Raw genomic sequence first — 6,023 nt, 5'->3', positions numbered from 1 at the left:
TTCTGGATAGCGCCATTTTGCCATGCATGGTATACTTTAACCGCGGCAACACGCGAACAGGTTACAAATTTAGCCGCTTCGGAAATGCTTCCATCCTTGGCCAGAAAGCCAATGATTATAGCCCCTTGGGCGTCAGATAAATCGCTCCATTTCCGCATTACAACGACGGTTGCACTTCTTTCCGCGTCCCCCCCGACATGCTTTATATAGCCTCAACTGCTAGTGCTGCCATCTGTCGTCTGTGAGTGGTTATTCCACGTTGACGTCTAACATTGGTGGTGGTCACATTAATGTGACTGGAACACGTATATTGTGTGGCTCGTGGAGAAGTGAATGAAAGGGGCGTCAGACTGAGATATCAGTCAGGAAAGCCTCGATGGTCCAGTTGATGCATAGCGCCGTATAACGATCCTGCCTTGGAGGCGGTTAAGTGGGAGATGTGTCTCAGAGCTGGATAGTGACAAATGGTGACGCGAGACTGGACGCGCACGTAATTTATGTATCAGCCGATAGAGGACAATATTGGATAGGGGAACTGTGATTTAGTTTCGATTGTACCCACTATAGTGCACTAAAGTAATAGAATGTTTTTCATAAACTTACCTAATGAGGTGATTAAGATGCTGGTGCGCTAGCGTGAGGAGACTGGTACCCTCACATGAGACACGTTTTATATGTATATAGGGCAGACAAAAATATGGAAACACCAGAAACACAGCACATTACAATACATAATACTACGGAGATAAACAGTTAGCATTCGCAACAGCTTCCAATCGTCTCATAATCGATAAATACACGTCCTGCATGGTTTTCAAGGGAATCTTTTATCATTCTTCTTGCCAACTAGTGACAAGTTAAGGTAACGACGAGGGAGGTGGAGAGTGATCACACACGCTTCTCATCCGAGGACGACAAAGGCTCAATAATATTAAGATCAGGTTACTGTAGTGTCCAGGGAAGATACAGTAATTAATTCTGGTATTCCCAAAACCAGTCCTGGCCGATGCCAGCTGTGTCTTCTCGTAATACGGCATCACTATTGGGGAACAAACCTGATCAGCCAAATAGTCACATATTCCTTGGCAATAATGCGGCCTTAAAGTAACACTAGAGCTCATGAAATTTCACGATATGGCTGCCCAAAATCATTTCCGAAACCTCGTCATTTTTGACTCTTCGGATGCAAAGTCGGCCTGAAGTCGGAAACAGTGTAAAACCACTCACCCGTGCACATGACTTTCTCCCGTTGCTCCATTGTCCGCCCCTGGTAGCTGTGTGGTCAGCGCGACAGAATGTCAATCCTACGGGCCCGGGTTAGATTTCCGGCTGGGTCGGAGATATTCTCCGCTCAGGGACTGGGTGTTGTGTTGTCGTAATCATCATCATTTCATCCCCATCGACGCGCAAGTCGCCGAAGTGGCATCAAATTGAAAGACTTGCACCCGACAAACGGTCTACCCGACGGGAGGCCCTAGTCACATTGCTCCACAGTTAAGGTTTTATGGCTTCGGCACCAAATTTTCCTGTTAGGGTCAGTTGCATCACTGATAAGTGGTTTTGAAATTCCATCTCGCCCTGCAGTTCCCTGCTTACGTAACTCCCTTCATGTTCCTTCGGCGCTGAAAGGTTTCGAAAGTGCGACATTCATCAAGAGTTTATTACAGTTCTATCACAGTTGCAGAACTTGTTTTGTGTGACTAGTTTCGAACCGACTAGTTCACTCTCAACCTTGGCCTACTGAAGCTGCATTAAGAGTGTCTGATATTGATGACAACCATCTGAGACTGGCAATACATAAATGACACAGTGTTCAAAGTACAAGTCATAATCAAACAACTTGAAATAAAAGAGTTGCTGGTCCTACATCTACAAAATGTTGAAATTGCGCTCCTATTATTTGTCACAGCCCTATGCAGTGACCGTCACGTTCACTCAACACACACTTTCGTCCATGTTGTGACTTAGAATTTGTTTTTCCGCTTTGCCTGTACGCGGTATAAATCTTCGATACGGTGCCTCTTGAAGCATCAGACGCTTCAGCTACCTTGGTTACGCAAGCGCCCACCATACGAGCACCAATAATAATTTACCCATATGCGACTTCACTTAGCTGCAACATAATGCACTCAAAGCTACACGGATACTTGAACATAACACATTGCACAGGTGTCATGCACGCTCAAACACAACAGCGCAACCTGCAAGCTTGTCTAGCAACTGTTTACGTGAAGAATGAGATTTTCGTTCTGCAGCGGAGTGTGCGCTGATATGAAACTTCCTGGCAGATTAAAACTGTGTGCCGGGCCGAGACTCGAACTCGGGACCTTTGCCTTTCGCGGGCAAGTGCTCTACCAACTGAGCTACCCAAGCACGACTCACGCCCGGTGCTCACAGTTTTACTTCTGCCAGTACCTCGTCTCCTACTTTCCAAACTTTACAGAAGCTCTCCTGCGCAGGAGAGCGTCTGTAAAGATTGGAAGGTAGGAGACGAGGTACTGGCAAAAGTGAAGCTGTGAGGACGGGGCGTGAGGAGTTTCGACTGTTTACGTGTTTATACATACATTTCTCGCAGTGTTTCCACGTTTTTGTCCAACCCCTTTGTGTACATTCATACTTTCCTTTACCTATTCTTTCACGTCATGACTAGTCGCTATCTACCTCTAAGCCAGTGGAAGAAGCGACAAAGCATTTTGTCGCGTGACCCTTGCATGCACCATTCAGTCCAAAGCGTTTCGAGACTGGATTGATAAAAAAATAGAAGTAAGTTAATATGGTGGTTTTAATGCTTCAGGCGTTCTACACAGTGTCCCCCCACTTAAGGTCAGAACTCAGAACGTTCATATAATCATCCGTAACTGGCAGAAAAGTCCTTGATTGGGATGTTATTTATCTCACGCATCACATTCACTTCTTCCTTGGCGAATATCAGAGACACGTTCTGCTCTTTGTCGTTTTCTGGTAGGTTCGTACTGATAACATCAAATCTCGGCACCTCTATTTTTTCCAGAGAAAACGTTTCTTCTTTTTTTCATTTCAGTCAACTCGCGGTAGGCGTCCAGGCGTTGTTGTTTTGTTCGGGAGACAAAGTATGCCACAAATACTTTGCACAAACTTCTCTCTTCTTCTATACATGTTGTAGAATGTCATGAACGCTTGGTTTAGACACACTGCTCCATTGGATTTGTGACACAGCAACGTGGACGCACTACGGTCACACGTCCACTAATCAGCACCGCCCGCTCGTCACAGAAAACCACATTATCCCTATTCTTGCTGTGTGAAATACGAGTATTGGATAACAAAATTTTGTTTGTACTTTATGGCTGGGACTCGTAGTCTAGTGGTTAAAGCGTGTACTTGGAAACGTTTTTGTGACCTTTAAAAGAAATCTCAAACGAAAAAAAAACATTAGCTCGCGTTCGGAATGACGTAAAATTTCATAAATCACATCGTGGTCCTCTTTTCACTGTAAAATTATTTATTTGCATAGCAAAATACTACAGTTTCTACCGTGCGGCCATTATCAATTGGAAATAATTGCGCTTTAGCACTTGACAGAACTTTAAAGTCATCTGACATGTCGTGACACAGAAACTGGTTGCACTGCATTCTGCTCCTCCTTACGACTTCTTGTGTATATTGCGCTTTGAACTGTATTGTATATATGTTTCTTGGATTCTGCTTGATTTCTGCCCGCATTCATAATACTTGTAGGAGTAAATGATTCCATATTTGTTTCCGATTACAAAAAAAAAAAAAATATTAGTAGCTGATTTCGTCGTGTGGTGTTCTGTGGACTCACGTACATTTGTCACTGTTTACGAATCCGTTAGTGAACTACTCGATTTAAATGTATTGTAGGTATACTGCATTTATTATACTTCATTTTTGTGTGCATTGGTTTTTCATACTTTTTCGCACTTAATGTAGATTTCTGAAATTTTCATTCGAGTGAGAGTATAATTCTGGAATATTGATTTCTGCTAAAATGTATTGTTTGTAGTATCTGTTAATACGTGTGAACACATTTGCGTGACTGCTGTAGCATTTTCAGCATTCGAAAGGAAGAATGCTTTAGTCACCAAGACTACAAAGCTTATTCGTGTACAGTTCTTCACCTGCGTCTAAACTCTGCAAATAACTGATACTCAATAGTAAGAAGCAACACCATTCAAAGCAGAACTACAAAAAAGTTTGGAAATTTGTGGTAAGTCCTATGGGACCACACCGCTGAGGTCATCGGTCCCTAAGCTTACACTACTTAATCTAACTTACGCTAAAGGCAACACATACACCCATGCCCCAGGGAGGACTCGAACCTCCGACGGGAGCGGCTGCGCGAACCATGACAAGACGCCTGAGACCGCACGGCTACCCCGCGCGGCTGCAGAATTACACACTCATTCCGTGAAACGATGTAGTAAAGTTAAATACGTATTCTGTCAAAATCTGCTAAAATGAAGTTCTCCATTAAATGAAAGAAAGTGCATAAAACGGATGAGGCAAATATGAAGCAGAATAAAGGCAATATATTTACAGTGCATTTAAATGGAACAGTTCACACATGAATTCGTAAGCAGTAACAGGTACCCTACATAAGCTCACAAAACACCATATAACAAAACCAGCTTCTGTTTTATATGAAACAGAAACAAATATGGAATCATTTAAGCCACCCAGTTTTACGGATGCGAGCAGAAATCAAGCAAAATACAAGCACATAGTTGCAATGGAATTCAGAGTGTAACACACACAAGGAGTCTTAATCGGGAATACAGTGCGATGAAACCACCTTCTTTTCACTACGACACGAAAATAAATATGGAAGACTTTTAACCACCCAATAACAAAACAAGATAGTGCAGCTCACCAAGTGGCCTGGCAGCGAACCAAGGTTTAACGGAAATCTCTGTATAAGAGTTTCGCCACCATGCTGCTCACAGCTGGAGGCCGCATGCACATCTGTTGTTTATAGTTCTGTAAGTTGCCACCGTAGTTAGTGCGCTGACATCACATATAAAATCACGCTTCGAACTTTCTGGTCGGACGGTATATGTTGTTCCAGCATTTAAACTACTGGTAATTTTGATTTTGTGTGCGAAAACTGTCGTTGGCTGGCTTTAGAAGTGGGTGGAGAGTATTACGTATAACATTCGTGGATATTGATAATCTGTTTCCGAGACTCAGCTACGAGACAAAAATCTGTAAAAGCTTAACGATACCAGTAGAGTGAAAGGAAACGTATTTGTTAATCGTGTTTAGGTGTAATGCATCAGTGTTATTGCTCATAATCGTGGCGCGTAGTAGACGGTTGCGTGTGATGGTTTTCGTGTGTTATATCTTGAAAAACTAAATGATCACTCTTTTTCGTACCTACGGTAATTATATTTCAGCATTAGACTATCAAACAGAACATTTTATGAACCATGTTCGTCTTAAGCCATCCCCATTAAAAGAAATAAATTCGAGAAATGAAAAAAAAGTCGAAGGATATCTTGTAACGCGTCACATGACGAGGGACTAACAGTTGACAGAATAGCAACAGCATACGGAAGGGGAGCCACACTGACGCCAGCCATTTAATGCCCATCCGTCCATCCAGATCTAACTTAATTATATATTCTCCAAACAGCTCAACGCAAATTCTGCAACAGTTTGAATGAAATCAACATGGCTGATTTCCTTCCATAAACCCAGTTTGTGATACGTTTCTAATGACCACGTTGTCGACACAACGTTTATCCCTTATCTTCCATCTTTTGGTAATTTTATTGAATATGCTTATCAGCTGTCGATATTGCACACCGACTGAAAAATTGCATATCAGTTAGCCAAATAGTTTCATTGGTATATTAATTTCATTACAATCCAATCAGTGATAAGTGACAGTTCGTCAGTTTCTAAAAAGGCCAGTCGTATACAGCTCGCGATATCATTGAAATGTAAATTGCTTACGGATTTAAATCTTAAATTAAGCGCCATTAGCACCTAACTGCATGGGAAGCGCTCTATCGACAAAA

General features: G+C 42.4%; 1 non-coding gene across 1 annotated transcript; it reads right to left on the bottom strand.

Annotated features, from left to right (window-relative positions):
* Nucleotides 1-2,299: 2,299 nt before the first annotated feature.
* Trnas-cga (transfer RNA serine (anticodon CGA)) lies at nucleotides 2,300-2,374 on the bottom strand. The gene has a single exon. It is a non-coding gene; the product is annotated as a tRNA-Ser (tRNA).
* Nucleotides 2,375-6,023: the final 3,649 nt, after the last annotated feature.

Source organism: Schistocerca serialis, chromosome 2 (assembly GCF_023864345.2).
Source record: "Schistocerca serialis cubense isolate TAMUIC-IGC-003099 chromosome 2, iqSchSeri2.2, whole genome shotgun sequence".
Classification (NCBI taxonomy): domain Eukaryota; kingdom Metazoa; phylum Arthropoda; class Insecta; order Orthoptera; family Acrididae; genus Schistocerca; species Schistocerca serialis.
This window is presented reverse-complemented; position numbering and strand designations above follow the sequence as displayed.